A 20,747-nucleotide genomic window follows, 5' to 3' on the forward strand; every position below is an offset into this window, starting at 1 on the left:
TTAGATCGAATATTCTATAACTATCAGTTAGGTCAATTGGTTGAAATATTGTTCAAGTCTCCTATATTCTTACTAATTTTCTGTCTAATTATTTTATCATTAATAAAGAGAGGAATATTGAAATATCCAACTGAAATCTTGGAGTTACCTATATTTCCTTGCAATTCTGTTCATTTTGCTTCATGTATTTTGGGGTTCTGTTGTTAGGTGCATATACCTTATAATTTTATACCTTCCTGATGTACTGACACCTTTATCATTACACAATGTCCTATTTGTGTCTATTAACATTTCTTTTCTTAAAGTTAATGTAGACATTGAAGCTCTCTTACAATTCCTGTTTGCATGGTAGACCTTTTTTGATCCTTCTACTTGCAATCTGTTTGTGTCTTTGGATCTAAAGCATGTCTCTTATAGACTGCATAGAGTTTGGTCTTGCCTTTGTATCCACTCCCACAATCTCTACCTTTTGATTAATATGTTTAGTCCATTTACAGCAATTATTTATGTGGTTGGCTTTATATCTTCCTTTTTTTTTTTTTTTTTTTTTTGGTGGCTGGCCGGTATGGGGATCCAAACCTTTTACCTTGATATTATAACACTGCACTCTAACCAACTGAGCTAACCACACCAGCCCTGCCTATATCTTCCAGTTTGCTATTTGTTTTCTATAGGTCTTATGTCATTTTTGTTCTTCTGTTCCTCATTTACTGCCATCTTTTGTGTTTAAAAATATTTTAGTACATCATTATAATTCCTCTGTTGATTTTTTAAAACTTTTTAAAAAAAATGTTATTTTCTAAATGGCTGCTTTAGAACATTGTTTCTCAACTGGGGGGCAATATTGTTTCCTCCACTCCTGCCAGAAGACATTTGGAAATGTCTGGAGACATTTTTGGTGGCCACAGCCTGGGAGGGCATTCAGTGTACATCCAGTGCTCAGATCAGCCCTGGCTTTTGCTTTCAGCTCAGTTCTCACAGGTACCGCCATGAGTGGGAACAGTTTTCCAGGCAGCTGGCTGTGTGTGGAGAGCTTATCCCAGCCCTATATGGCTCTCTCATTTCCAGAATCTCACTGCTGAATTTCTGACTGCTCTGCTGCTTGCCCCAACCAGGGCAGTAAGCTCAGGCTAGAGGAGCTGTGGGTTTCCCCCATTCATTTTCTACAAACTTTGCTTCTTTTAATGATAATGCTGTGGTGTGTTTTTACCTTCTGCCTGAAATTGAGCCTGCCCCTTCTGACAGCTAAGCTGCTGATTTCCAGCCAGCTCTGCACCAACAGTGCTGGGATTCTTGCCTAGTGAGCTGGAGCGGGGACAGGAGAACAGCCCCCATCCAGGAGGCCACATATTCCTGCAGATTTTACCTGAAGATCTAGCAGTTTTTCATGAATGAATGATTCTTGATTTGTTGTTTGCCTTCGGTTGATTTCCAGAGCCCCTAAACCACTGTTTTTGAGAGTTTTGTCCAATTTCATAGTTGATTTTGAAGAAAAGAATTTGCTAATTTCTTCACTCAACAGTTGGAAATTCCCCCGCTACTTCTGAGTTAAAGTTTTCATCGTAAAACCTGGCAACTTCAAGACAGCCACTCTCATTCCCAAATGGGTAAACAGTATCCTTGAGGAAGCATCTGGAAAACATAGAAAACCAAATGTTGAAGTTTTTTAAAAACCATAGGCCCTCTCCTGCTAAGCAAGTATTTTTGACCTTTAGGTCAGAATAATTGATTCTGAGCCTAACAAGGCTCTGCCCCATGTGGACAAGTCCCCCAAAGCTGGCTGATTTTATCCCCACAGAGCTAGCATCCTAATGTCTTATGCTTGGATAGCTGCTTCTCCCTAACATGTTAGGCTTCCCATTCTCCCATCTTCCTCACTGCATCTTACACACTTGCATCTGCACACAGATATACTGGCAATTTGCTTTCTACAGCAATCCAACTCTGGCTTTAGTGAGACCAGTAACCTATATCTGTGGTGCCCCGGTGAAGGCCCTGGATGGAGCTGCTGAAGATATTCTCCAAGTGCCAAAAGCTGGGAGTCACACGTTATTCATTGATTCAACTGATTTGTGTTGAAGTACCTACTGTGAGCCAGTACTATGCTAGGGGCTGAGGATATGGTGGTGAACATGACACAGTTCTCACCCTAGAGGAACTTTGAGTGCCAAGGAGTAGACACAAAAAAATAAGTTCTTGTAATAAAGTATGATAGGCATAATGGCAAGAGAGGAAGAGGCTGTTATAGGAACTCACATAAGGCAGGGGCAATTAGTCTTGACTCATGGGATCAGAGAAGGCTTCTTGGAAGATGTAATGTCTCAACTGAGATTAAGGAATGCGTCAGAACTAGGCAGGCAGCTAGCTGGGCATTATTTACAAATGCTCAAACCCAGGCAAGTTTAACTCAACCTCTCACCCACTTGCCTTACTTCTAGGTCACTCCCTGCCTCACCCTACCTACGTAATTTGGTATGAGATCTTCCAGGAATAGCAGCTCACTTTTACATTTATTTGAGCCAGATAGATTTAGAAAGGCTAATATGCACAATAAAAACAATCCTTGACCCAGTGATTGAGAAACAACCCCCCCCCCCAAATTCCTGGCAGCTTCGGAGCATAATATGTAAAACCAGTTGACAGGGCTTCTCTAAAAGAGATTCCTGCACCTGATGAGGGTTGGACAGGATAACCCTGAAAATCTAGTCCTGGGTTGACCATTGAGTAACTGTGTGATGTTGGGCAAGTTTCTCAACCTGTTTAGGCTCTCTCGTTGCCCTTTTTATTAGTAAAAATAAGGGGTAAGTCAGTCCCCAGTTACCTTCCACCTCTAGTATGAAGTGAATCACATTTCTTCACAAAGCTAAACAGAAATGATTCTTGAATGGGCAGTGCCATACAAAGCAAGCTGAAGTTCTCACTAAAATGAGAGAGAGTCTACCTACAGTGCCAGGATAGAGTTTAGGAACAGAGCTCCAGGACTTGTGGTCCACCCCAGCAGCAATCCCAGCCTTACACTGCTCTTCTCTCATAGGTCTCTTTCCTACACGTGGTTGAAGAAGGCTCCCATTGTGCCCCTCTAGATTGCACCTATTTATAAATGTTACTGATTGAAACAAATTAGATCTGTCTCTAGAGACAGACAGCAAGGGACACGCACTGATTCTTGCTATCCCAACACTTGCTACTCTGCCAAGTTACGTTATATTCCTCTTTCTTACTAACTAGCTTTCCTGGAAGAACACCTGCTTCTAACTGGGACTAGGCAAAAGCCTGCAATAAGTGAAGTTGACCCACTCCAGGGCCCACTCCAGGTGTCCAGACACTACATGCAATTTTAAGCCAAACACACGGTCGCCACTAACTCCAATTTAATGCCAAATCCTATTCTGACAAATCCCACAATATGACTCAGAAGTCTTGGCTGAATACAAAGGTCCTGAGTATGCTTGAAGAGCCAACCCAAAGTTTCTGGTTTCCAATTTCCATGCTTTAGAATAAATGACTTTTCTAACACTCCTGCTGGGAGCAGAAGGTGGTGGACAACCCTTTCATTCAGTGCAAGCCCAGGATTCTCATGTGATCTAGGGAGCAGGGGAGGGGTGGCCCAAGGGTCTGAGTCATCCACACAGCCAATACAGTGTGTGTGGTGTGGTCTCTGTGTGTGCATGTATGGTGTATGTGGCTTGCGTGTGTGTGGTGTGTGTGTGTGGCGTATGTGGTGTGTGTGTGGTGTGTGTGTGTGTTTGTAGTATGTGTGGTGTGTGTGTGTGTGGTGTTATGGCATGTGTGGTGTGTGTGTATGTGTGTTGTGTGTGCGCGTGGTGGAGATGGTAAGGGAGAGCAGGGGATATCAGGTTGTTTTTCATCTCATTTGGGGAAAATTAAATGTGAATGATTGAGCTTTTTATAACTGACACAGGCACAAGGGGAATGTTTACCACAGACCCATTCTAATCTATGAATATGGTATCTTTTTCACTCTACAGTAGAAGAGAAGGATACTATAAAGTAGGTGTCAGGTCACTAGGTCTCTCACAATGGCAGTTTCCCTCTGTCCTAGGTTTGAAAGATAAGCTTTCTTCAACAAGATAGGAGAAAAAATAAAATAATACTAACAGCCAACAGTTTATTTGAGCCCTTTCTGTGCACTAAGCCCTGGGCTAAGCGTTTGCATACATACATTTACATACATTATCACCTTTAAATTTATGAAGTATTTCTTCCCCTATTTTGTAAAAGAGGAAACAGACTCAGAGAGGTTACGTAACTTGTCCAAGGTCGCTCGGCCAATAACCTTGATCTGAACCCAACTTGTCTCTGGATGACATTCCGGGCCTTCATCATGAGCAAATACTCAGGGGTCGCTGCCCTCTCAGTCCTAGGGGTCAGTTCCTCTACAATGCAACATCCTGCTACTCATGCTGCAACTAAGCAGCCATTTGTGCCTTTTCATGAGGGCTCATGGCACCTCCTCCTCTCAGATTGCCATTTCCCAGATGTCGCAGGGCTTGGTGGTAAAATGGGGATAATTACACCTTGCGTCTCAGGGTTGTTTTAGGGGTTAAGTGAAATAATGTCCAAAAAGTGTTTACCTCAGAGCAGGCTATCATGATAAACTTGGGAAAAACATGACCAGTTCTGTTACTGATTCCTTGTATCCTCCACTGTTTACATTTCTATCTCTACTTCTTCTCTCTAAGCCAATTCCCCAACAAAGTTATAATCCCATAATTTTTAAAATTTTCCTTTGGAGTAGGTTTTTAAAAATCCAAGTATAATCACATGTGTACATTGTCAAACCACTGCATTCCTCTCATTCCAGCTAAACCAAAATAGTTTGCAAATCCACAAACATGATATGATATGATCATCACTATCCATTTGTTTTATTTTTATTTTTATTTTTTTAAATTTTTTTTTTGTCTTTTTCATGACCGGCACACAGCCAGTGAAGTGCACCGGCCAGTCCTATATAGGATCCGAACCCACAGCGGGAGCGTCGCTGCGCTCCCAGCGCCACACTCTCCCTAGTGCACCACGGGCTCGGCCCTACTATCCATTTGTTTTAAGAGTGTAGATGGGAACATGTGGAGACCAGAGAGTACCACTTCCATAAGCTGGATCTGCAACTTGGATTAGAATCAACCTCACCTTTCCATCTCTATCCTAGGTAACATTTCTAGAAGGGGAAAGCATGTCCTGGAATGTCCCCTCCCTCTCCACCGAGCAATTCCCACTAGTTCTTCAAGGCTTCCTTTAAGCATCATCTTCTCCAGGAAGCCTTAGCTGCACTCCTCCCATGTTAGGTGACTGTCCTCTCAGGTCCCATGGCCTGTGAACTTATTATCCTTTATTGTAATTGTGCTTGATAGTCTTCCTTGGTAGACTCTGCTCCTTGAGGGCAGGGACATTGTTTTTCACTTCTGTATCTCCAGCCCATAGCGCGATGCTCTTCTCATATTAGGTACCCAATAATGTTTGTGGGATGAATGAATGTCACATAGTTATTTGCTTCCTGAAGGAAAGGTGTATTTGTCAGGCATATTTCCCCCTTGGAGCAATGTTGTTAGTATTGTTCCTCAGCAGATATCAAAGGGAGTGTTTGATTATACATTTAGTAAACCTGACCTGTGTTACAAATCCTAGAGTCCCATCTGTTTTTCCCATATTACCATTTACCTTAAAACAAATGAACAAGCAAGCAAAACACACACACACACATACACACACACGACTTTTTATTGTTTTTCTTTATGCTGACCTAAAAAGAAACTGAGGACAAATACATATAACAAGGATTTATTAAGCCAATATGACAATTGCAACGAGGGAGACACATAGATCAGGTCCTCCTGAGAAATGTGTTCTGAAGAGGGCCATCAGAGCTCAACATTTTATAATCGCAGGAAGGGGGAAGGATCAAAGAGAAAGAGCGAAAGACAGCCCCACCTAATTACTTGATCAGGTTTTCTATTGGTTATACATGACATATAGATTTGGGATTGTTACTAGGTCACATCCTACAAGCAGGGATGTAAAGTAAAGGTAATAAGCACTGTAGGCTATTTTATGGTTTTTTTGGTACCATTATGGCTGCTTTTAAGTAAAATGGTCTTATGACAACATCTTTCAGAACAGGTGGACATGATTACTGACTTATACCAGATCTCCCAAGGCACTATATTTTGCTGACCTGGTCAAAGTAGATTCTTTTGGTTATCTCTTGTTATATAAGTAATACATGCTCATAATAAGACATTGGAACACTTGAATAACAAAAAAGGAGGAAATAATAATGAGTATAATAACTCTATTACTCAGAGATAACCACTATTAATATTTTTGTGACCGTATATGCAGATTTTATGCATGTATATGTCACTATCCTCTCAGTGACAGAGACGCAAGGATTACTCAAAGCCCAAATACTCAAAGCAATGAGAGGCCCAGAGGGACTGCACCAGGCTAAGTCCCAAAAGAAAGGAGAAAGTCAGTGCAGCCCGGAGCTCAGGTTTGTCTCGTCTTTCATTGCAGCATCAAGACCTTGGCCATGTAACGAGCTGAGTACAGTATCAAAAGAAGTACAGAAAGGAGTGTGTGAACAGGACAGAAAGTGATCTCAGTGTCCCTAGTAAGAGATCAGAACATCTTTGCTGTTTTCAGCGTGTGCTGTTTTCAGCGTGTGCTGTTTTCAGCACGTAATGTTCTGATCCTATGCACTCAAGGCTGCTGCCCTCTGTGAAGGCTTTTGCCTTCTGTGCACTCCCTACACTAAACAGGTCTCTGTGTTTCCACATGTATATGCTTTTTAAAAGGGTCATAGTGTTTACATGATACATTTTTCTTTTAATATATATTTAAGTTCTTGTCTGAAGGTGGACCAAGGGGAGATTGTCCACCTAAATGAAAAGGTATCTCAAGGCTCAATAATGAAATAGGCTATTCCATGAGATAAAGCAAAGAACTTTATTACAGGGTAATTTACTTACAGAGTAATGAATGGGTTGGGCGGACAGTGGCCCAAAGGCATATGCCAAGCTTCTCTCCACACTATCTCAAGGCTGAGCTCAGGTTTATATATGCAGTTCATGAACAAACTTAACGTAACTAGTTGATGCAGGTGGCCAGGCTGGCTTATCACCATACAGGTCCTTAACCATTCCTTCTTTACAGTCAGCAGGTTGTGGCTATCTATTGTTCTAATTAACTTTCCCTTAGTTTCTGTATAACTTTATGAGCAAAACTCTCACAAAGACATAACAAATAGTAAGGGCCTAAGATGAAGTCAGTTATGCTCACAGTCCCACAGTACTAAATGTCTTTTATGTCATATTAGATCACATTGTTTTATTGTATAAATGTACCACAGTTTGTTTATTCTTCACTGGCTGAATTGTTTCTAATTTTTAGCAATTATCTGCAGCACCACAAGGTAGTTAAATATTTAAGTGGTTATTTTATTATTACCTTAGGATAAATTTTTGAAAATAAAAATGCTGGTCTAATAAATGTGTGTATTTTATGGGGCTTTTAAAAGTTTTTGTGAGCTGCCAAATTACCCTCAGCCAGGTCCTTGAGTTCTTGCCAGCCCTGGACACTTGTATAAAAACAGAACAAAGAAAACAAGGCACTTGGTTATTGCAAAATCATTCTTGTTTTTCTTGGCATTTCTTTAATCACGGGGGAGTTTAAATTTCTTCTCATATGTTTTTGTAAAGTGAGTATTGGAGTCTTTTGCTTATTTTTCTGTTGAGTAATTTATTTTTTTTCTTTTCAATCTTTTTTTTTTTTTCTGACCGGTAAGGGGATCACAACCTTTGGCACAGTGTTGCCTACACCACGCTCAGCCAGTGAGCGCGCCAGCCATCCCTATATAGGATCCGAACCCGCGGCCACACGGCCACACGGCCACACGGCCACACTGGGCCTCGGCACTACCAGTACAGCACTCTCCCGAGAGAGCCACGAGGCCGGCCCTCTACTGAGTAATTTAAATACCTTGTTTTGAATGGGAGTTAGGCCAAGAGCCCTCTGACTGAAAGCCCATTTGGTAATGATAAGTGTTAAATGAGGTTTTGTGTGTGTGCATGCACATATGTATCTGTCCTTGAGCAAGGCATTGATGAGTAGAAAAGTCTTTTCTGGTGCTATTTTGATTTTTTAAAATTAATGTTTGGTTTGCTAAAGTTGTAATTAAAAACATAATTTTTCTTTAATAATTTGTTCATTTCATAGATTTTAAAAATAAAATTTAGGAAATTTTATCACTTTATTAATAAGGAGGACTTTAACACTTTTGTTGTTAATTAAACTCCCTTGAAAAATTTAAACTGTATTCACAAATTTAATATCTAATTTTCTTTTAAAGTACATCAATTAGATGACTGATAAACTTTAAATAAGCCTTATAAATCAAATGATAGAAATTGATTAATAATTATTAATATTATAAAAATAAATATTATAAATAATTAATAATAATATAAATATGGCAAAGCCAAGTTATCTTAAACTTTATAAATATAGCGCAATTTTCTTTTATCTTAAAATTAAAAATCTAATTAAATATTCATTATACATTTAAAACTTGGAATCAGAAGGCAAATCTGTTAGATGTCCATCATGCAAAATTGCTATTAATATGCTAAATTTCCCCTATATGTTTTAAGTACATAAAATATTATGTAGCTATAAGTTATTCCCAAATTTAATTCAAAATAACAATTATTCTGGATTTGGTTTACTTGACTATCTCTATACTTTACCATCTCTATATTCTAAATCTCCGCAGACATTTAACACTAAGGCGAAATTACTTCAATTCCAAGTAATTTGACATTGCCCTCTAGAGTAGCTGTGGTAGCGTACAGACCTGAGATTTTGGTTGGGATAAGAATATTTATAGCTGCAGACACCTTGGATGAGTTTGTTACCAAACCAAGAAGGGTTCATCATCCACCGCCCAAATGACAAAAAAATCTCTCTATACCAAAATCTCTCTCTATACCAAAAAAATCTCTCTATACAAAATCTCTCTCTATACCAAAGTTTGCAGTGTTAAAGATTAGCATTTATTTGTGTTACCAAATTAGGCTCTTGGGTCCTAAAGTCAGAAATGAACAATGCACGCAGCAGTAAAGCAAGCAACACTTATATAGGAGATAGACTTATGCATAAGGTGGGTAGTTACAGGAAAACTAGCCCTCTGAGGGGAGCTGTGTGGGGTATTTTATAGGGAAAAGAGTTAAGAGGTGCAAGCCAGTGTCATCATTCTGCACCTCTGGAGGTGGTCCATTCTGTTCTTCCTGGTTGTGTCACAGGTGCATGTTCAGTCAGGGCTTTAGTCCTTGCAACTGCTCAGTAGGTCCAAGGTGGTTGTGGTGTTCATTATCATCACCCAAGGAGGATCGCTGTAGTCGTCACATAGCCTTGTGCACATGTGGGAACTCTTAAAGGGGTCTTAAGGTTAATATGTAACTTAGTTTTTACAATTACAGGAAACAAGTCTTGGAGAATGAGTTTTGCAACTCATTGAATATCATTTTCCCCTCTTATTTCAATTTATTTTATCAGGGTGGGCCATAGTGTAAACATACACCCTGGGGGTCTTGTGACTGAGGTGTGGAAAAGTAACAAAGTGTCCTCTGTGAGGAAAATGAAGTAAGTTTGGTTCACAGGCTTAACCCTATCCTGTCTCATTTGGATGGCCATTCAAAGGAGCCCATGGTAGCTAAAGGAGCTTTAAGACCCCAGAATCCCTGAGAGCTTAAAATCGCAGATACTAACAGGGCAAGAATTGAGGTAGGGATCTCAGGAAGCATATGAGTGTCTGATAGGTAGTGGTAAGGTCAACATAATTATTTCTGGCATCCTGGCTAAGGTCCTGTTGGGCTCCTTCTAGTCTTGTGGGATACACAGTTCAAAGCAGGTTTTCCACAAAGACGACTCGAGATTGACATTATAGATGTTATCCTATGCCATAAGGCATTTATTTAAAGAACAAACATCCTGAACTCCAGATCAAGTCTTAGCCTAAGGAAGTGTGTTTTTAATCAACCTTATTAACTAAATTTATTTCTCCTAGGAATCCAGCCCATCCAGCCTAGTCAAACAGTTTTTCTTTAGCCATCTTCCCCGTCCCCCCAAGCCAAGGCCCACACTGACAAGGGTCAGGGCAACAGCCAGGGGAGATCTGGGGTCTCTCCCTTGGTTTCAAGTTTTCTCACAATGTTGGGGGGACAAGTACTTCCAGAATCCTCTTTGAATGTCTCTATGCTAGATAAGGGTGTGTCGAGCTGGGCTAATGTCGGAATCCTGCCGACACAGCCAATTGTCAAGCTCTTTTACCTGCCTGTAATCCTGCCAACTGGGCCAATTGTTGAGCTAGGGCGGGGTCGGGAGCTCACAGATCCCTCAAGCCCATTGTCCAGACTGGGTCACAAACCCCTCACAAACCAGGCTGGGTCACCAGACCCCTCACATGCCAGGCTGGGTCACCAGACCCTTCACACACAGGTCTGTGAGATAGGTAACCGGCAAAAAGGTCCTTGGATCCATAGGTTTGAGAGCATAGCCATGTGGGGGGAGTGGGGATGCCCAAGCCAGATGTGGCACCATGCATGTGCACTAACTCCACCCACCCACGCACACACACACACACACAATTTACAAAGAATGCACCACACCACCCCCAACTGAGCCTAAGGCGAAGGGTTCTGATTATTCTATTTTCCCAACAGGAGGTCTCACCCAACCCACTACTCCTGCATCCGAGTGTGTAGCCCCATAATTCTCATGTCTGATCCAAGCCTGAAACTTATCCAGGTTGTTTCACCAACTGATTGGATCCAACAGTTCCTTTCCAGTCATATTCTAAGCTGAATTCTTTTCCTATTCTTTCTATCTGTAGTACCACAATTCTTATAGATATTCAAACGGCATCTGTTTGGACTCTGTCAAGTCTATGTCTGATTCTAGGGTCACAATTCTAAGGTCATTCTAGCAACAACAGATTTTTAAAATTTGGGGCGGGGGGGGCAAGGCAAATAAAGCAAGATAAGTGCAAAGTTTTAACGTTACTTGAATAAATAATCACTGGCAACTAAGTTTAACACAACCATAGGGTATTCCCTTCCGTCCTTCCTCTCTCCCCTCATCTGCAAACCACCACAATCATATATTATCACTTCACTCACAAATGTTTAATCCTTAGTTGATACATAAGGCAGCTGTTGCCTCTAAGTTGAGAGATGAGCTCAGAATTTGGGAATAAGGTTAAAAATAATGTCAATCAAACGTGAAGTGAGTCCACCTTGGAAGTGACCTTAAGAGGTGGTTTGCGGGCCGAGCCCGTGGCGCACTTGGTAGAGTGCTGCGCTGGGAGCGCAGCGACGCTCCCGCCGCGGGTTCGGATCCTATATAGGACTGACCCGTGCACTCACTGGCTGAGTGCCGGTCACGAAAAAACGACAAAAAAAAAAAAAAAAAAAAAAAGAGGTGGTTTGCAAGTGTCACACAGAAGTGTTGTAAAACTCTCCAAAGTTTCATCAGGGCAAAGCAGGTCCCCAAGAAAGCAGGCCTGGAATGTAATGTGTGCATATTACATGCATGCGCCTGAGACACTGCAGCAAATGTGAGTAGGGTGGAGTCTGGCAGAGGGGTGATGTGTTACCTGGAGCCTAGGAGAAGGTAGTCAAAGAGAAGGGCCATGTCAGGTGTTCTGCTGCCCTGCCAAGGGGAGAGGCTGTTCTGGCCCTCAGAACCTTGGACTGCTAGAGTGAAGAGAGGACTGTTCACTCAGGGAACTAGACAGAAATGTTCTTTTATGACATGTAATTCCTCGGCTCTAAACCTGTCCTCACCAAACAACCTTCTAATCTATGATAAGGACTCTTGGAGTTCTTGGTCTCACTCAGAATAAGTTAGTGTTCTATGAAAATGCTCTAGGTAGGTTTTACACCCAAAAGTCGCTTCCCTGTAAATTGGGTCCTCAGTTTGTAAAGCAGATTCCTCTCAGAGCTTGATCTTCTGGGGTAATAGCTGGAACTGGATATGAGGACCTGCAAAGCTGAAATACTGACATTGGCTTAGAGCTCCTTCACCAAGCAGAGCCCACTAGTGAGGTCCAAACTGGTCGACTGACCTCGCTGCTGACTTTTCTTTAGATAAACTTTTACTATGGTTCTGGAAGATATAGATTTCAGAATTGGCAGGTTCTGACCTTTCTGTGGAATAAATCAAATTTTGACAGAAGTGTAAAGAAAAGTTCAGACAGGGAAGAAGTTGGTGATTGTGTGGCCAACAGAAATGCCAACAAATAGGGAAGTGATGAGTCTCGATGAGGCTTGGGGAATAACCGGTTTCTATCCAGAGCAAAGACATAAAAACCAGTAGCAATGGAAGTTGCATGTTATTCTGACAGAGCGTACTCTCTGAGGGGCAGCCCAGGGTCATGCAGAAACACACAGATCTGGAGCCAGCTTGCCTAGGACTGAACCCTGCTCACCACTTACCAACTTAATTTCTCCATGCCTTGGTTTCCTTAATTGCAAAATGGGTTGTTATAAAGATTAAATGAGATGATGCACCTAGATTAATACTGTGTCTGATTTATAGTAAGTGCTACATAAGTGTTTGCTATTATATTATTATTATGTGATGGAATATCTATCTAATAATAATTGTGGAGTAATTTATATCTCATGAATTGCATAAGAAAGAGAAAACTAACCAACCTGAAGAATGTAAGGAATTGTTAGCTAACTCTTAAGTCTGTAATCTTTTGTGAGTAGTAACGTGAGTCCGTTCAGGCAGGATTTATTTTTGTTATTCAAGAAATGCTTATATAGCACCTATTAGGTGCTGGACACTGGATCCTCCTTAACATTCCTTTGCTGTTACTAACATGCCCATTTTATGGATTAGGAACCAAGTGAGAGGAGAGCTGAGGCTCTAACCTGGGCAGTCAGGTTCCAGAAACATGTGCTGAACCACTGTGTGGTACTGCTGTTCTCCCACCTTCACACAGGATTGCAACTGCAGAGCTAAGTGGATTCCAGACTCAAGCCCACCAAACCACTCTGGTGCAAAACATTTTTTCACCTGTTTGCCTTGTTTAATTTTTTTCCTTCGTAAGATTGGTATAAGAGAAGAAATTATGGTTTTCTTGATCCAAATTGGGCATAAGGTATATAGAGTTTAACTTTTCTTATTGGGATTATAAAGCTAGTAGAAATCAACTAACTAGGTCATTCCCAGTTATGTTAGCCAAAGTCAAGGCCTGTAAGCTCTTGCAGTAAGTATACAATAAGAATTAAATTTGGTAAATTCCTGATTAGCCTGTAGTGTGTTTCATTTTGAAGGCATATTACTGGCCTTGGCAAAGTTTCTTCTCTTTCTAGAACTTCTGGGGCTGCAAGGATTAAGTTCATTAACTATAGTGCTGGTTTGTTAATAAGAAAGAAATGAAGGTGGGAGACTTCTTGAGACAATCAAAACCCCATGTTGCTTTTGCTTCTGTTAGAGTAAGTCTAACCCACAACATATTTCAAGGACAGGGGCTGTGTCTTGTCTTTAAGTTCTTAGCACCTAACACAGTACCTGGCACATAGTAGATGTCCAACCTGTGCTTATTCCATTCAATTGAATCTTGAGATGCAACAGAGATGTGCTGGGTTAAATATTCAACTGGGAGGAAATAAACTGAATCTTAGCTGAAGTCTTAACAGCAATTATCTTTCGGTAGTGAGATGCTTGTGGTTTTTATTTTCTTCTTTCTACTTTTGTTATTTCCCCCAAACCACAACTTTAGGTGTTTGTAACAGAAGACTGCTTATAGAAATAAGGCAACTCTTCTTTCTGTCTCATTCCTTTTTAAATTGTGGTTTTTATTTTCACAAACATTATATGGGCATACAGACAGCCAAGTCGTTCTGTAAGGACTGCAGAGAAAACACACAAGACCCCTTCTCTTTTATCCCGCCATTTCTAACTCCACGGAGGACACCACTTTGGATCCTTCTAGCTGATTCTTTTGGTATTTACTGTCATGTCTAAATAACATGCTTATGTTGCTTGGTTTTGATTTGAATATTTTCATTGATTCTCACTCTGGAGGATGAGACTTCAGCTTGTCGCACTACCACTCCACCCCACATCCTTCCAACTTAGTTATGTTGAAATTTGACCAGAGAGATATTCAGCATTACATTATGATGACTATGTAAGTGATTATTTTTATTCCCTGCACAACATTTTATTTTCTTTAGAGTTAATAATTATTTTCTCTAAAGTTAATAAGTAAATTTAAAATGTTTTATTCCCTGTGCAACAGTTTATTTTATCTAGAGTTAATAATTGTCTTTTTTTATTTGCTTAGTTTTTGACACCCTTATCACCTAAATTGAATATATGACCTTCCTCTAAAGTTGTCCTTGTTTATTGCTTTTCTTATCCTCCTTCTAGCACAGAGTATAAAGTGATGTAACACCTTATCAATCTTACTGGGAACCAAATTAAAATTTTTTAATTTTAAGTTGGTTCCTATTATAAGAGCCTGGTAAATAAGTGATATTGACAGAGATTAGAAAGATCAATTCAGCCTTGCCTTTGCCAGCACTTTGACTTCAAATAATTAGAAAGAAGCACCTGCTACCTTGAAAATAAAGTCATTTATTCTCTCAAATCCAGGTCTCTTCCAGATCCAAGATATTAAATCTCAGAAGAAAAGCTCACCAATTGGGATTCGATCATTTGGTGTAAGGGATGGGAGGGAGTATGTTTCAGGAAATCTCCTAGAACCATAAGGGTGCTGCAATTAGCTTTCATCATTTAGGATTAAGGGATTATAGCTGCAAATTGATTGCACTGGCTAGCCCTAAATGAACAATGCTAGCTCCAGTGGGCCAAAGGATAGTAAGACCAGCAGTTGTCTGGGGTAAGTGAGTCTGTGAGGCTTGTAGAACAGGCTGATGTCACTGGAGTAGAGCGCATAAGAGTCAACTGACTCAGGTCAATTACTGAAAACCATGGCTGCAGTAGAGATTAGAGTTAAGCCTTTGTGTAGAGTCAGCCTGGAAAATACAGGCAGGGAGAGTGTAGGGGCAGGAGTGTGTCATTATACGACTATATAGAGACGTTGTCAGTACCCAATCCTACAGGATCAGCTGGACAAGTCCTGGACTGAGCACAGCCAGAGGAGATTTTGCTTGAGAGAGCAGAGGTTATGTAAACAGAAAAAGAACGATGTCACTTGCAGAAGAGTGCCAAGGCTAGTGCTAGTGCCAAGTATTAAGTCAAAAAAAGTGATGCAAGAGTGTAGCTGAGTAAACAAGGCAAAGGTTAGCCAAGGCAGGCAGGGTTCAAGGATGGCAGGAGTGTTGAATCAAGTGTGAGGAGTGGCTGAAGAGAATGGCACAGAATAAAGACCACAAATGATTTCCTTTGGTTCCTGGATACCCCGGAGTGGCTACTTCAAGGAACTGCATGGAATCAGGTAGTTAGCTAATGGAGATTTCAACTGGACAAGTTCCAGTGAAGAAGGGAATGTTTTCTTAGACAGGGCCTCTAAACTGAATAAACGGAAGTTTGTTAAACATGGCATTTCATAAGTGGAATAATCACTGAAGCTTAATGAAGCTATTCTTCAAAGATACAAACCTGTTCAAAATGGAATCCTTTTCTCTTTTTTGGAAATGGATAATGGGTAGTTTCCTTATTCTAATGAGGCATGAGATAGGGGTGCTTGTTTGTTTGTTTCACCTACTATATGTCTCCCTTCCAAAGAAAGATACTGTGATTGTGATTGTCACCCAGAGAGGGAGACAATGAATGTTAGGACTTCGTGTCTTCTCATTATGGGAAGAGAATGAGAATGTCTTCAGTTGTACAAAGGAAAGTTGCATCTTGTCATCAAAGGTACAAGGCTGTTTTGTTCCTGTATGGAAGGTCAATGTATGCAGGATTGAGTGGATGCAGAGTAGCCAAAGGGATGGACTGTGCTGGTTATAAAGGTATTTTCTCTAAACTTCAAATGCATGTTTCTTTGCTCTGTTTTATGCTGCTGTGCCTGGGACTCTACAAACCATATTTCTCTTTTGCCAGCCCTCTCTTAGGATCTCCCAATAGGGGCTTTACAGGGAGACTAGGAAGCTGGAGAGGTGAGGGATGTCCTCCCCCATGTTTGCTTCCTGCTCTAGTAAGTTTCTCACTAGCAACCGTCCTTCATTCTGGCATCAACACTTGCGTACAACAGCAGTACTTGACTACAGGTTGGGTTGCAGTTCTCTACACTTCCCAAACTGGCCTCATCATGCCCCTTCAGAGACACACCACCAGCCAGCTGGCACCTCCTTCCCACAGGTCTGAGGCCCAGCTCTGCAGAGATGTCCACTGAGCTCCTGAGCCACCAGCACCATCCAGCTGGTGCCCTATCCTCAGGGGTCTGAGTTCCAGCTCCTTAGGAGTCTCTCCTATGGTATTTGAAAGGTGGGGACTTCAAGAGGTGATTCAAGATCCTTCAAGAGGATTGTGAAAACTATGGCCCCGTGAATGGATTTATCCTCTCATGGACTAATGGTTAATGGGTTATCAGGGAGTAGACTGGGAGATTTATAAAAAGAGCAAGTGAGCATGTAGAAATGCTGCCACCCTAGCTCAGCTCTCAGCATGTGATACCCCGCGTCACCACGGGATTCTATAGAGTCCCCACCAAAAAATAGGCCCTCACCAGGTGCACCCCGTCGACTTTTAACCTCCCAGCTTCCAAACTGTAAGAAATAAATTTGTTTTTTAAGATAAATTACCCAGTTTCAGGCATTCAGTTATAAGCAACAGAAAACTGACTAACACAGCTGCCTCGGATATAAGGTGCCATTGTTACTGATGGGAATGTTTTACATTCTGGAGCAAGAAAAACACAACAAAATTGCAAAGGCAAGTGGCAGGATTTTTAGGTATGTACTATAACAATAAATTTCATGATCAAATAGAAAAGGTTAATTAGCTACCCTAATCAATAGTTGGCAGTCACATAGTTATAGAGTAAATTGGGTTACAAAACAGATTTAAAGTATCCATCTGTAATTTAATTATGATAGTTATTTCTCTCTCTCACAGCAGTTTGCGCATAAGCAATCTGGTGTGCTTTGGCAGCTCCAAGGCATCAGAAACTCAGGTTCCTTCTACTTTGTTACATTACCGTCTCTGCCCTTGTTCACATCTTCCAATATGGCTCATCACTGAGTCTTCATTCCAAACCAACAGAAAAGGAAAAACAGAGAAAAGAGGGACCCACTCCTTGCTTTTAGGGACATGAGTTGAAAGTTGCACAATTACTTTTGCTAGCAAACCATTAGCCAGAATTTAGTCAGAAAGCCACACCTAGATTGAAGAGCATCTGAAAAATTACTTCTTTAGCTGAGCAGCAATAAGCCCAACACTGAAAAATCTTTTCACTATGGAAAGAGGAGAAAACAAGTATTAATTTCTGTCCCCTGTACACAGTCATTGGTTCAGGGATGGGTTATGATCCAAGCCAGGCCAATGTGAGTCAATCCTGGTGTTTGTTCTGGAACTAGTAGGAAACTTGCAACATTAGTAGAATGTAGGCCTAGCTACTGGTCATCCTGACCATGTCCAGGAGAGAGCTTGACTGAGAATGATATCAACACAGAGAGGGGAACCACAAGATGGAAAGGGTCGGTGTCCTAAGTGACACAGGTTAAGGTCCTGAATTTATCTGGGCATATTCTTCATTAAATGTTTTCTCTTCGAACAGAATACTCTGTACCAAATGTTGAACCTTTAGAGTTTCATCCATGGTTTCCATCCTGGCTGCACTGGAATGCTCCTGGACAGAGCTGGGAATCCAAACCTTCGATTTGCCACCTAGAATTGCAAATGTGCAATTCAGCAAACCAAAAACTTGTTTTGTGGGATCCTAGCTAGAAATTGCAAAATCTCTCCTTGGCAGATGTTTATCACATTCTCCTGTGTGATTGTATAATGCCAGTAGGTTGATATCTTGCTATTACTGCTGTTTTCAGTCCCACTGCTCTGGGTGGAGTTGTGCTGACTGCTGACCTAGATTCACATGGTTGGGTTGTCTGTGTCCCTGCTATCTTCCCAGTGTTCCCGTACCTTGAACTTCCCAATTATATGAGCCAATACACTCCCTTTTTGCCTAAGCCACTTTCAGTTGGATTTCTGTCACTGGCAACCAAAAGAGTCCTCCCTAATGCTCCAGGTTAAGCCTTGTTCAAGGAAGAGGAGACGTTGCATCAGATCTAAGTGTTCTTGTCTCAATGGCTTTTCCTTAAATGGAGAGTAAAACTTAAACGATTAACATGTATTTTTTTTCTTTGAGAACATGTACGAATATAATTTTTTTTTTCAAGTTTAGAAGGATACGCATCAGACTAGTAACAGTGGGTTACTTCTGAAGAGAGTAAGCAGAGCAGAATTGGGTGGTAATGATGAAAAGAGCCTTCAGTTTTATCTACAATGTTCCAATTTTAAATGTAATTTTTAAATATCGTGATTTTTAAATTAATAGTACAATAGAACTTCTGAAAAGGATGGTTCACTTTTCCTCTTCTCTACCAGTACATTCCTGAGTTCTAAAACAAGGTAAGCATGCATGCTGGATGGAGGTCTGGCAGGAGCCACAATGACCAGCAGGAAATGTCAGAGCACAAGCAAGTTGAAGAGAGAGTCCATGAAGGAAAGCTGCCTGCCAAGTGGGGTGTGAAGGGAATATCCACACAAGAAAGGCAAAGGGAAATTGGTTGGTTATACCCAGGAGGTTTGCTCAAGTGAATCCACTAAGAGTAATGGAAACCAGAGTTCTCATTGAGAAGGGAATAAGAAATATGGAAAGAGAGCTGTAAAGATATAGAGAGGAAAAAAACAAAGTGTTTTTTCCTACTCTTTGTTACCACTCAATCAACACAGAATACTTCTGTGACCCCAGATGTGTGGGGATTTTTCCCCACCAACAACCAATTCTCTGGCAGATTCTCCAGAGGACACTGGCTGGGTGTCCTCTAATTCAATTCTGACACTATCTATCTGGAGACAGCATCAGATCCCATGGGTTGAGTGCTCAGTCAGACAAGACTGCCCCGCTTCAGATGTCAATCATATAGTTGTCACCTATACTGCCACAGATCAGCTGTTCCCACTACCTCAGCAAATTAATTGAATTCCTCGGGTTCTATTAACTTGCTAGGACAGCTCACAAAACTCAAAGAACACTTACTTACATTTACCAGTTTATTATAAAGGGTCTTACAAAAGATGCAGATGAATAGTCAGATGGAAGGGATGCATGGGGTGAGACACGTTGGAAGAGGCACAGATGCCCTCCCCAGGCTTGCCACTCTCCAGGCGACTCCACGTGTTCAGCTCTCTGGAAGCTCCCAGAACTCAGTCCTTCTGGGGTTTTATGGAGGCTTCATTATGTAGCCATGATTGATTAAATCATTGGCCATTGGTATATGAACTCAACCTTCAGTCCCTCTTTCCTCCCCTGGCAACCAGCCCCGATCCTGAGGCTGTATAGATGCCCCCAGCCACCAGTCATCTAAATAGCATACAAAAGACATTCTTATCACTCCAGAGATTCCAAGAATTTTAGGAACTGTATTTCAGAAAACTGGATGAGGACCAAATACATATTTCATAATATCACAAAAGAAAACTAGGATGAACCTGAGATGTTGAATTGGAATTGAAGGTATCTGTGAAGTCAAGGTTTTCAGCAGATAGATAAATAGATACTTAAACACAGATATGTTCATGCGTATATGTAAATATAGCATATGTTCTCTCTTTCACTGAGAGGGCCTGTGGGCAGCAACATCCTAATGACAATAAGACACTTAGCACCCAGATCTTGGCTTACAAATAACATTCTCCATTAAAAGGAAACAATATACTTAAAGAAATTGCTGACTTCAAGACTGATGCAGGAAAATACAAGATGAGCCTGGAAAATAAGAAAATGCTCAAAGAATGATGGGAACATGACAATTGGGTACAGAAGCTGGTTTGAAAGGGGTCCCACTGGCTAAATGGGTGACAACTTGAGCATCAAAATAAATATTGAATTAATAGATAATAATTCCAGTTGAATAAGACACCAAACCTTGAGTCCATACTAAATACTATGGACTATATTGTATTCCCCCAAAATTCTTATGTCAAAACCCTAACCCCCAATGTATCTGTGGATATGTATTTGGAGACAGGGACTTTATGAGGTCATTAAGGTTAAGTGAGAATAAGGGCTGGGCTCTAATCTAATAGGATTGGTGGTTTTAGAAGAGAAGGAAGAGATTCTCTCTCTCTCTCTCTCTCTCTCTCTCTCTCTCATGTGATGATGATCTGGGGAGAGATTTTATTTAAAAAAGAAAAAAAAAAGGAGGAGGAGAAAGAGAACCTACTTAAGATAGTACCTGGTAACACATCAAGAAGCAAGGAAGAGAGCCTTCACCAGAAACCAAACATGCCAGACTTTGATCTTGGACTTTCCAGCCTCCAGAACTGTGACAAATAAATTTCTCTTGTTTAAGCCACCCAATCTCTGGTATTTTGTTATGAAAGCCCTAGCAGAAAAACACACTGATATTTATTAGTTAGTTAACAGGCAATACACTATTTACATAGTTTCAAGTTATCTCCCCACAAAAGACTTACTGATTACCAAAGAAAATAAAGTAACTTTATGGTGTAGTATACTGGCA

The sequence above is a fragment of the Cynocephalus volans genome, chromosome 12 (assembly GCF_027409185.1).
Source record: "Cynocephalus volans isolate mCynVol1 chromosome 12, mCynVol1.pri, whole genome shotgun sequence".
Lineage (NCBI taxonomy): Eukaryota > Metazoa > Chordata > Mammalia > Dermoptera > Cynocephalidae > Cynocephalus > Cynocephalus volans.